At 50.2% G+C, this 12,741-nt stretch overlaps 1 protein-coding gene across 3 annotated transcripts in view; it reads right to left on the bottom strand.

Annotated features, from left to right (window-relative positions):
- Farp1 (FERM, ARH/RhoGEF and pleckstrin domain protein 1) overlaps positions 1–12,734 on the bottom strand; it is a 273,522-nt gene extending 260,788 nt beyond the window's left edge. For 2 of the 3 annotated variants that reach the window (XM_023715164.1, XM_004631194.3), the window contains exon 1: positions 12,545–12,734. The gene's annotated coding sequence lies outside the window, so the exon portion shown is untranslated. Of the gene's footprint in view, positions 1–7,857; positions 8,100–12,544 lie in introns of those variants that run through there. The other variant, XM_023715162.1, reaches the window with a different exon arrangement.
- Positions 12,735–12,741: the final 7 nt, after the last annotated feature.

Here is a 12,741-nt window from a genome sequence, read left to right on the forward strand (position 1 = left end):
TGCAGCACCATGCTGCGAGGAAGCTCAAGCACCCCGCCCAGGGACTTTACCAGTTCCCTGGAAGCCAATCTCGTAGCTGGCCCCCGGGAATAACTTTACTGCAAACATCTGAGCCAGAACTGCAAACACTGAAGCTACTCCCAAAGTTCACACCCAAAGAAACCCAAGACAGTATCTAGCGTTGCTGTGGGCCACTACACTGGTCGCACGGCACTCTCAACAACACTCACGATTGCGTGCTTCCGTCCACATCCACAGCGCCTCTGTAATTTCATTATTACCATGGCGCATTTAGGTAGAAAATTAGCAAAAGAGCTACTGAAATAATCCATGTTCCCTGCTGGCCTCTGAGACAGGCCTGACCTCATCCGGACCCTGCTCACACTCACATGAGAGCTGCAGTTCGGGGCCAGGGCTTCTGCACACGCACGCCCTCTCTGACCACAGCGGCCAGCAGAGCCCCTGGTGCCTCTGCTAGACAGGCCAGGGACCTAATTAATTAACCTAATTAATCATCTTTGGTTAAGTCCCTTAATACTTTTCTCTACATTTTTTTCTATAAGCTGGTGTGGTGGTGCTCACTTGTCATCATAGTACCAGGGAGGCTGAGACAGGAAGATCACAAGTTTCAAAACCAGCCTGACCTGGGGATACATAGTAGACCACACAACCTTTGAGCAGCAGAGCCAGGACTTGAGCAGGAGTTCAAGGCCAGCCTGACCTACACAGAGAGACTCTGTCTCGAAAAAAATCAAAGTAATAATAACAACAGCATTAGATACCAACTTAAATGCTTTTAAAAAAAAATCACTAACAATATCTAACAATCACTAACAAGTGATGACAAACTCCTCTTCTGGGTTTTTATCCAGGAGACATCCAAACCACATCTACATCTACACTGGGGGGAAAAACAGCTCTCAGCAGCTCTGTGCTGGGAGCTCCTCTCCTCCTGATGGCCCCAAACTGGAAACAACCCAGCTGTCCTTCAGCAGGTGAACAAACACCACGTCATTTGTGTGTGTGGTGTCATGTGTGTAGCAGAGAAAGCCTCAGGGACAAGTGAAGCCATTGCCAAGAACCCAAGACTTCCTGCTGGATACCCAAGCCAGCCTCAAAAGGTTAACGCACATGACATTCTGGAAAAGACAAACTACACTTAGTGATAGAGGAAAGATCTGATTCACAGGGGCTGGGATGACAACAAAGGGGACACAAATGTTTGTCAGATCCTAACTATGGAGCGGGTCACACAGACACAAGTGGGCATTAAACCCACGGGGCTATAACACTCAAGACAGAAACACGAGAAGTCGCTTGTTATTTTCAAAAACAGAAATACATATATTCTCTTTGAGAAGCAGTTCCCACGTATTTTGCCCTCAAAGAGACATACATCTACTTGTTAAACTGCCTGCAGGGCCGAGGTCCCCTTGATTTTGCAATCTTAAAAAGAGCAAAGTTCTGATCTTGCTCTTTTATTAGAACCCAGGATTTGCTCCCTACCCCACCTTCCTTCAGACAATCAGCATTTGTAACCTCCCTCCACAGCTGAGCACCAAGCTCTGGCTACCTCACCCTAAACATTTTTCCCTGGGAGCAAAAGCTCTTTTTTTTAAAGAGCACAGATACACAGGGGGACAGAAGCTGGCTGCAGAACATGCGCCCGGTATGCTTCAAGGCCTGGGTTCGACTCCCATGCCGTGCCTCCGAAAATCAATCAATGAACTAGACATAATTGCAGAGGGTCTCAATAACACATACTGGGCCATTTGTCTGGGGGTCTCTAGAGAAACTCGTCCCTGCCACACACGCCTGGGGCCTCCTCGGAAGTTCTGCGAGCACTAGGGTGGCCGATACCTCAACCTTTCGTCCCGGCCCCACATGCAGCTGCCACCTTTCAGTGTAAGAAAAACGTCTCAATTCAAAGGAAAAAAAAAAAAAAAGATATATGTGGCCTCCCCAAGAACATGGACTTTCCTGATCAGCTTTATCCACTAAAGTAGGAACAGGACCCATCTTGTGGAAGACATTCCACAGAACTCTGTTTGAAATAAGAACGGAGTTGTTCTTATTTCTTTTCTCTGGGAAAAGAAATGAACAGTTTGGATTTCCATCTACCTATGACACCATGATCTATAACCTTTATTCATCAACCAAAGAAGGGCTCCTTTTAAAATACTCAAAAGATACCACAGAAGCCTGGGACGTGACTCCTGACCTCTAGGAATGAAATCAGGTGACAAAGGCAGAACTCACAAATCAAGGATTAACTCTGCACAACACGGACTCCATACTCAGCTTCCTAGCATAACCCCGCCCCCACCCCAGGTCAAGCTGTCCCCGGGAAGGCAGGATCAAATCCTTCCTCTGGGGCCGGGATACGTGGGCAAGGAGTGTCCCCTGTGTCTTCCCTACCAACACGCTGACGCCGTCACTCTCAGACGAGGGCTGAGGGGAAGCGCCTTCGGTAGTTAGTGCTTCTGGCAAACAGAACAAGGGGGGCAGCGGCCAGGGTGGACTCCTGCGGGGACTCTGGCCCATCCCAACCTTCCCTGAGAGGCAGGGTGCTGCCCTGAGCCCTAACGCTACCTCTAAAGTCAATATGGAAGGTGAGTCTGAGTAGGAGAGGAACTCTGTCACCACTGTCACCAGGACCACACAGAAAAGGCAACAAATGACTTACGACAGCCCAAGGGATGATGGGTCAGAGCCGCTGCCCATGGAGTGCACAGGCTCTGGCACTGAAGGAGCTGGGCAGAGGTTTCTCCCTCTGTGTCCTCAGCCCAGGGGTCCCACTCGCCCATCCGCCCGCCCACCTGCCTGCCCACCCCCACAGACTTTCATCCTTCCCTATCGCGCCTTTCGTCTGTCTGTCCATCCAGGCACAATTGCCACCCCACACACACACACACCCTGTTCCTTCTACCTGTGTCACCAACTGAAGCCCAGAACTCTGCTCTGTGGCACTGGAGGGTGGCACCGTACGATCTCAGCACAGGAGGGGGGCAACTTTGCTCCCCACAGAACTGAAAGCATGCAAAGCTGGAATTAACAGCCAGGTGACTGAAGGTCAGCATCGATTTCAGGGCACACTCTGGGCATGCTCTGCTTCCCATGAGGCACAGGGAAGCCTTCCTCCAACCCAAAGACACTGTCACCAGACTGCAGGCTTGGAATGGCAGCAGTGAAAGCACAAGAAAAATGATGCCAGTGGGAGTGACGGCACACACCTGCAATGCTAGTACTGAAGAGGCCGAGGAGGCAGGAGGGTTGCCACGAGTTCAAGGCCAGCCTGGGCTACACAGTGAGACCACATCCACACCCAGGCTTGGTACCCAGAGCTCAGAATTCCCCTTCTCTACTTCCCAGGGCGCCCACTGGCTTCTGTCCTTTAGGACAAAGAAAAAACAGCTGCAAATCAGAGGCCACTGCAGGCAGGAACCTACAGCCAAGCAAGGACAGCGCTGAGCACCTTCTGGAGAATCAGACAATGAACTATTCCACAGCTGCTAAGCAGTTGCATGTCAACGCAAACTCAACGCGGAAAAATTCAGACAACACTACAGAAAAAGTGAGTGTCTGTGGATCATCCACCAAGGGCAGAAAGCCTTGGAGCCGTGGCCAATACGCCAGAAGCTCCACGACTATAAACCAAATTTTAATATCTATCTTCTTTGAATGGCAGAACAGAAGATTTTTCCTTTCTGTTTTATATTTTTAGAATTCCACTACAATACACGTGCCACATAGTAGTAAGACTAAAATCACCGTATGTAAACAGACCAGGCTTCTTTATTCTAGGCTCCACTCAAATGCCTGTGTGCCATCTAGCGCGCCTATGAGCCCGTGCCCACTGTCCCGCCCGCCCCGAGCATTGCTGGTGGGCTCTGGTCATAAATATGATCTATTTCCCCCCTCTACCCCCGTGCTGCTGCGCGCCAGGGTTTGGGGAGCCAGCGGGAGCCTCCACACTGAAAGAACTCACCCAGTAAACAACTGCAGACTTGATAAGACCCTCCATCAACTGAACTAAAAATAAAACAGCAGTAGAAATGTAAATTAGCCTCCTCGGTAGGCTGGGGCGGCAACAAAGCAGAGGGACTCAGATTTCCTTTCAAGGCTGGTAGCCATTCAATAAAGATGGCAATACTGTTGCTCTGTATTCTCAAACGCTTTTTACCTGGATGTCCGAGGTTCAACTCATCTGCATGGATTGACAGTAAAGTAATTAAATCTTTTGTCTCTGCTTCATGGATTTCGAGGCACATTTGCCGCAGTAAAGAAACCGGGCTTGGCACAAGTTCCACGCTTACGAGTGGCTCACTCCACCGAGCTTCACCTCAGCCCCCTGGGCCTGCAGAACGCAGGGGGACGCAGCAGAGCCCCGGGTCACAGCCCCCTCACACATCTCCCAAGCAATATTAAATGTGCACAGAGATGCCACGCTAGGCTGACAGAAATGGCAGCACGGCTGGGTGTGGTGGTGCACACCTGTAATCCCAGACCTCAGGAGGCTGAGGTAGGAGGATCGCCATGAGCGCAAAGGCAGCATGGGCGACACAGCAAGATTCTTGGTGGGGGATGGGGGCTGCCATTATTTCTAAAAGAAACACAGTGAGACTCACAGGTGTGTTCTGTGATCCAAACTGCCAATCAGCAATTCCGCTAACAGGTCCTGCAAGCCCACCTTGAAAGGAGGTCAAGTTCACAGAGACTTAGGCCCACGTTTTAGATGCATTACCAGTATCAGAAGTCCTGAACCACAGGTCATCTCACAGAGTGGCACAGCACGCAAACGCTTTCCACATAAAAGAGAGAAGCCAGGCGTGGAGGTGCATGCTTATAATCCCAGCACTTGGGAGGCTGAGGCAGGAGGATCACTGAAAGTTAGAGCCCAGCCTGGACTACAAAGTGAGCTCAAGACCAGCCTGACTTGCATAGTGAGACCCTGTCTCAAAAAGACCAAAAAAAGAAAAGACAGAGAGCTGCCTGTCTTCTCAAAGATATTATAAAGAGGCAGCCAAAAAGCAAATCCAACTAATGTATCAGTCATGATGATTTTGATGACAATAACTGAAAACTCTAATCATCAAGACTAGAAAATAAACACATTTAGTGTCCCAGATTAATATTGCTTAGCAGACTCAGAGTCGGATGCTGGAAGGTCTAAAGCCTCAGCGCTCACTTATGGTCTCTGGCTCCATGGTGCAGTTCTGTCCTCTCACTCAAAACACAATATGGCTGCAGTGGTTCCACCCATTCCACCTAGTCTCTAGGCCTCTTCACAAGAGCTCTAAAACATTTCCCAGCACCTCCTCTGAAAAAGTCCCAAAGGCTGGAAGCTTCTGAGAAGGATTTCGCTCAATGACAAAGGAGTTTACAGGAGCCAGATCCCTATCGATCAGACAACAAACGTGTGAGTCTGAAGCCCCCGGAGCTCGGAGCTGCAGCAGCCATGGGCCATAATAGCTAATTAGGCTGCAGCAGTCTAATTAAACACTAAGCAAGAAGCCAAGTCAAAAAGCAGCTTCCGAGGATGACAAGGAGAGGACAGAAAGCACCTGAGTTCTTAATGACACTGTGAGTGACACATGAAGTGGGAGTCCCCTCCACTAATTATTTGAGGCAACCAAATATTTGATGGTTTAATTGCTAATTAGTCATTCTACCACTTGCAAATGAATGCATTTTTTCCCAGTACTGGGCTAGGAGGCAGAACTTCACACGTGTAGGCAAGTACTCTACGACTAAGCTACACCACCAGTAGTATGGAAAAACACTTTTTTTTTCTCAGACAGGGTCTCAGGAACTTGATGGGGCTGGCCTGGAATTTGTGACCCTCCAGCCTCAGCCTCGCAAACAGGTGGGATTACACGTGCGCCCCAGCATCTTGGCTGAATGCACGAGTCCCTGAGGGTTGGGGCCGAGAGCTAGGGCAGATTAGCTGCCCTGCCAGCAGCACAAGGGAGGAGGCCTGGGGCTGGCTTCCAGGGTAGATTCCCAACTGTCACCATCTTGTTCGCCACTTTCTAAAATGCCACAGAGAAAACTCACTTTGCAAATTCAGTATCTCCCGGGGACCGTGCAAATTTAAATTAACTGGTATTTATTGTTTACGTTCTATGCAGGAGAGAATTAGCAAAACCTATTTCCTGACCTCACAAGGCTCTCTATCTGATCTAGAAACTAAGCAGAACACTAGGGGAAGATAGAATCTGCTGGCAGAACAAAGGAACTTTAGTCCTCCTGCAGCCCCGCCCACTGCCACCGGGACCTCTCCTCAGAGTGTGACATCTAACTTTATTCAAGGTTTCCATTTTTGTTTTTTATTGATTTCAAACAATATTCCTCTCCCATGATCTTTTCTTGGAATTTTTTTTTTTTTTTAACAAATCTATCTCTTTGATTAAACACTGACTTACCAGTGTTTTCAAAATAAGAGTTCATTTTCACCTACAGGACTTTTCACTGAGTTACCTTAGGGAGGAAAAACATGTAGTGGCCTCAAGGCTTGGAACTGGACTTCTAGAATCCAGCAATCCTAGGCTAGGCCTTCCTCTCACACAACACACGGGCGTCTTTCCTAAGTAAACTCCCTGGCCACTCACACATTCAGTAACTGTGCCATGCAAGACGTCTTCCCAATAACTTCAGCTCTCCAAGGTACCGATTTAAAAATGAAGAGGTAAAAAACAAGTAGGTCAAAATATTCAGATGGCACAGATGCTAGACTCCCAAATTGTTATCTATCAAATTGTTATGTATCAGAATGTGCAAATAACTTCTGTAACTGCAAGACAAGATGCCACTGGGTGTCAGGTATACTCAATAAAATTATAAAGGCAAACAGAAAACAAAGACAAAAGATGTGCCAGGGATAGCGCTACACAAATATGAATCCAGTCCTCAGGAGGCACAGACAGAAGGATAACTGTGAGTTCTAGGTTGGCCTGGGCTACATGGTGAGTTTAAGGCCAGCCTGAGCTACAGAGCAGACCCTGTCTCAAAAACAAATAGGGCCAGGGACATAGCTCAGTAGAATAAGCACTTGCCTGGCAAGCACGAGGGTCTGAGTTCAATACCCAGTTCCACAAAAATAAACCAAAAAAAACCTACAAAAGATGTAACAGATGTTGCCAAAGATGATATACAATTGGTCAATCAGCACATGATAAGAAATCACTGGCCAGCAGGAAAATGGACAATGAACCACAACGACCTATCACATTCACCCAAAAGGCCTAAATGAGAGAGACGGATCATTTCAAGCGCTGGCGAGGGTCACGGTTGCTGCAGGTGGCCTACGCTGCTGGTAGGAAAGCAAACTGCAAAGTGTTGAGGAAATAGCAGTTAATATGCACATAGTGCAAGCATGATGCCCCAAGAAAAATGAAGACACGTCCACACAAACACTGTTCACATTCACAGTTGCTTTAGCTGCGACAGGCAAAACCCCAAACAACCCAAGGGCGAAATGAAACGGACAGCCAGGGCTATACCTCAGCGGCACAGGGCCTGCCTGGCAAACCCAAAGTCCTGAGTTTGATTTCTGGTACAAAAAAACAAACATAAATAAAAACTATATACTAATAAACAAATGGACAAGCAACCACAGCACACCCAGACACTGAAGCATTACTGAGGAGGAGGAAGGAGCAGCGAGCTCCTCAGCAGAGAGGTGATGGAGGAGGGCAGGAGACAGGAGAGGAGAGAGAGCAAAAATGAAGAAGAAAAGAAATGAGACCCACACACATTACAGGGAAACCGCAGATGGAGCGACTTGGGACCTCCTAGAGCTGCAAAGTGCTTCTCATTTGAGACAAAGATGTTTAAGGTGACAAAAACCAGGGTTACCTGGAGCAGATGCTCACATCCAGGGAAGAGAGTGGAAGGTGGTCCAGAAGCAAGCTGCAGGAGGGCAGTACCCACCGACAAGCTGTGCCGACAAGAAGACAAGAACGGTGTGGATCAGCAGCCCCGCGCCAGCGTCAGGAGAGGCCAGGCAGGAGTGCGGACGGCACAATACTCCCCGGAGTCAGGAGGAGATGTGGGATGTCTGGGGAGTTCTACTTGCTTCTTCAAGCTTTTATTGCCTTTCTTCTTTTAAAATAAAAAAAAAAAAGGTCTGAGTTTAAGAACCCAATGCTAAGACTTCAAATAAAAGGGATGCAATGTGAAATTTTCAAATTTCTAGAACTGCAACCGATCAGCGCTAAAACCAGTCATCCCTTAAAAGCCCTAAAGACCAATCTGAAAGGACATTCAAAGCCAGGTATGTTTATTCACTCAGTAAGTATTTGCCAAGGGTTTGAAATGTTCCAGGCACTATACCAATCTGGAATGAAGAGAATGAGGACAAAACGTGAAAGTCATCATAAGGCTGGACTTCAAAACATTTTCCTTTTGAAGCTGATAATAAGTCTTATAGAAAGCGCTTTTGCCAAAAATCCTCAGCAAAGTTAGCCCAGTGGTAAGAAGTAGCACCACTAATAGAGACCAAAAAGCAATCTACTTTGGCCTGTGGCTGGGGAGAACCCAGGGCCTTCACACTAAGCTACATCCAGGGCCCTTGTATCTTTTTTTTTTTTTTTTTTTTTTCCTGACAAAGAACCCCTTCCAAATGCCCAGGCTGGACTAGAACCTGTAATCCTGCTGCCTCGGCCTCCTAGAGTGCCGGGTTAAAGGCATGCACCACCTCAGCCTGCTGACAGTTTTACACACGAAGCGAGGTCCATGTTAATAGTGAAGTCCTGTTCACTACAAATCCTGCACTTCCAACGTCTAAGTAAGATGAGAAATCTGAAGTGCTGTGTAAAAGGTGACGACCAGGGTTGAGCCGATGCTAACATTCAGTCACGCTGTATTGATGGTTCTCTGCTGTATTTCCCAAATATCAGTGCCGAGCAGACCACATTTTAAGAATGCTCTCAATTACACACTTTTTTACACAACGGGGCCAGAGAAGTCAATATTTCAAGTCATCTGAATGGGGCTCATTTAGCTCACAGCTACCTGGCCACAGCCAACCCTACGTCACCATGGCCAGCAAGAGGACCACAGTCACTAATGTCACTGCATCAACTCTGAAAAAGCAGCAAGTTGATAATGAACCACGAATCATCCGATATCCTACAGAGAGCTCTCCTGTTGATCAAAAGCAACAAACAATGGGAGAGACAAAGCCCCAGGACCTGAAGCCTCCGCCTCTCCTTTCCCAGGCCAGTGGTAGCCAAGGCAGGGAGCACCAGGCTGCCTTAGGCAGAAAGGACTACTAGAACCTTGTAACTGGGTTATACAGCCCCCGGCCACCCATCTACCCATTTAGAAAGTTCACTTCTAAAAAAAAAAAAAAATCTAGGCTGTTGTCAACAATAAGCAGGGCCACTTATAAAAGGTTTGTCTAAAATGCCTAGTTTAAGGGCCAAGGAGATGGCTCAGTGGAATAAGCGCTTCCCTGGCAAGTGCAAGGGTATGAGTTCAATCCCCGGTTCTGCCAAAAAATAAATAAAATAAAATGCATAGTTCACCATGCTATGGAAACCCTAAGTACCCCCAAATTCTCCACTTTCATTTCTCCTCTGGAAATATCCCAAGACCAATTTTCCTAAGCAGATTGGCGCATGCCTGTAGTCCCAGCTCTTGGGAGGCTATAAACAGGTGAATCACTGAGTTCAATCTAGTAGTGAGACCCTGAACACCCTGTAGACCCTTCTCTAAAATACAAAAAATAAAAAATAAACAGTGAGGTTCTTATCTTTTCCTCTAGTGTTCTCCACCCTTCTAAAGGATGGACAGAATTAACTTTCGATGTTTATACTCACAAGTTCCTCCTCCATTCATTTTCCAAGTCAAGCAAATTGTGACATGCTCATTAATATTGGACTATGAATGCCATTTTTTAAAAGTAACCCTTTCACCAGGCTTGGCAGTGCAGCCCTCTAATCCCAGCAATGGAGAGGCTGAGGCAGGAGGATTGTTGAAAGTTCAAGACCAGCTTGGGCTACAAAGTGAGCTCAAGGTCAGTCTGAACTGCACAGCAAGACCTTGTCTTAAAAAGACAAAAAGAAATAACGGTGATCCTTTCAAATGGAGCCCAGGCTGGCCTGCCTCAGTGCCTGAGTGCTGGGATTACAGGAGTGTGCCACTGTTCCCAACCCTACATTTATTCTTATCTTTATAAAAATTTCCTCAGGCCAGGCCTAGTGGTGCTGGCCTGTAACGCCAACGCTTGGGGAGGCTGGGCTGGAGAATGGCTAGACTGCACAGTAAACTCAAGGCCAGCACGAAATACATAATGAAACCCTGTCTCAAAGAACTTTTTAAAAAAATTCTTTGGACAGTTTCTTTAATGAAGAGCAAAATAAAAACACTCATGCAGGTTCTTTTCAGTCTCGGGATAATTCTAAGATAATTGCAACAACCCAGCAAGACTCAGCATGGCAGCACAGGCCTGTACTCTCAGAACTCCAGAGGCTGTGGCAATGAGTTTGAGGCCAGCCTGGGCTACATAAAGGGGTTCAAGGCTGGCCTGCACCACACAGTGAGAACCTGTCAAAAAAAAAAAAAAAAAAAAAAAACCATAACCCAGCAAGAAACTTGCCTAGGACAGATCTCAAAATTTTTCTTTCAAGCACTGTGGTCACAGAACAGCATTAGAATTCTAATATGATGCTGTATGGATTGGAGGCAAGAGCTTATCAATGTGAAAAGAGCCCAGGGACCTAATTTGAGGAACCGCGCTCCTTCCCAATGGAAGAGCCCGCCCCAGCCGGCGCAGAGCCTCTGCCCCACCTATACCGAGGAGCCAAGTTATTTCTAGTTTCCATCCAGAGAAGGAAACACGCCATCTGGGGGCCCTGAGCTACACCGGCCTCTGCTCGGCTCTCCACCAACCATTCCACCAGAAAATCAGCCACTGCCCACTAAGGCGTCTATTTATTCTACCCAGAAGCAGATCCATTAGCCAGGCATTCTAAAAACACGAACGTTTCGTTGTGCTTGGAGTGACGCCAATATTGCTGCCTTGCTGCAGAACGATGCCGCAGGAATATAAAGTGAGGCGTGTGCATGCTGGCCCCACAGATGAAGTGCAGTCAGGGGCTGTCATCTCCTGCAAGGCGACCCACAGAGGAGCGGAGGGTGCGCCGTAGCAAGAAGGCAGCCAAGTCGGGAGAAGAAGGCCAAACAAGCCGACTTGAGAAGGGCCCTGCCTCAGCTGAAAAACCAACAGTTTTTAGGGTAACTCCCCCTCACGCTTTCAGCACCAGAAAGGCTTTTCTTTCTCCATTTCTCCTTGTGCACACCAAGGAGAAGAGCGAGATGAGGCTAGGGGCTGCTCAGGAACGGGCGTGGCAAGTCACCACGTGCAACGCGCGCCAAACACACCCCGGCCGGCCGCGGCTGGGCTGCAAAGCGGCTCAGAAGCCGGTGCAGGGTCGGGCCCGGCCGGGAGGAGAGAGGAGGGGAGGGGAGGGGCCCGGGAGCCAGGGCTGAGGGGCTGAGCAGTGGAACTCCCGGCACTAACGAGGAGGCGGCCTCAAGAGCAATAAAATGGGAGAGCCCGAGGCCGCCGGCGCTCCTGCAGCTGGGAGAGGGACGCGGGGAAGGGCAGGCAGAGGAGGGGGCTGCGAGACCTCTCCAGATGGACGCGATCGCGGCGCGGCGGGCCCCTGAGAGCCCAGCCCTCGTTTCTTTGTGAGCCTCGGTCCCTCCTTTCGGGGACCCGCGTAACCTCCGGCGGCCATACGTGGGATCCCGGCTCATTACACGGAACTCGACTACATCTCCCCCCATGCAACACACGCGCGTGCACGCGCGCGCGCGCACACACACACACACACACACACACACACACACACGCAGAGGGCCGGTCGGATCCCACAGCTAAAGTTGCCGGAACTTAAATCGTAAAGCCACGATCAGAAGTTGTTCTAACCAACACACACATACAGTCCGCCTTTTGCTTAAAAAAAAACCAAGAAAATCTCAAACTTTGGCCTCTTCAAGGCACGAAACAGACAAAAATCTAACTTCGGCAGAGGGTGTGTTCCTCTTTGTTACCCACCCTAGGCTCGCGCCACGAGTGGGCGAGCGGCTGGCACACGGCGGCGCAGTGGCACCCGGGCCAGCAGCCTCCTCCCCGGCCGACGACCGGCCTCGCGGGCCGAGATTGCAGCCCGGGTCCGGAAGCGGCGGCGGCGGCGGCGGCGGCGGGCGCTGTCACGGGCGGCGGGTGGGATGAGAGGAAGCGGGGGAAGGGCGCCCGGGGTCAGGGAAAGCCAGGCTCGGCGCCCCGAGGCCAAAGTGCGAGGAGGGGAGGGAGAAGGGTCCAGAGGGCAGCGCAGAGCCCCGAGGCCCCGATCCCTTGCTATTGTGGCGGAGGTGTCGAACCCAACCTCCTCCCGGCGGGACTGCGCGGCCAGAACCCCGCGCCCGCGCCCCGCGCGCCGCCCTGCGGGCCCCGGACGCGCACAAGTTGCCGCCCGCGGCCAGGACCACGCCGCCCTCCCCTCCGCGGTCATTGTTCCCCGCGCGCTCCTACCTCCACGGCGCCGGGCTCCGGGCTCCGGGCTCCGCGGCTCCGAGCCCCAGCTGGGGAGGGCGCGGCGGCTCCGGCTATTAATACCCGCGGGCGGCGGCGGCGGTGGCGCGGGCGCACGAGCGGGGCTGGCGGTGGCCTGCCGAGGTCCGAACCATCAAAGGTGGCGCGGGGCGGAGGGGAGGGCGGAGCGGGCCGGG

The sequence above is a fragment of the Octodon degus genome, unplaced genomic scaffold (genome assembly GCF_000260255.1).
Source record: "Octodon degus isolate 3935 unplaced genomic scaffold, OctDeg1.0 scaffold00039, whole genome shotgun sequence".
NCBI classification, from domain to species: domain Eukaryota; kingdom Metazoa; phylum Chordata; class Mammalia; order Rodentia; family Octodontidae; genus Octodon; species Octodon degus.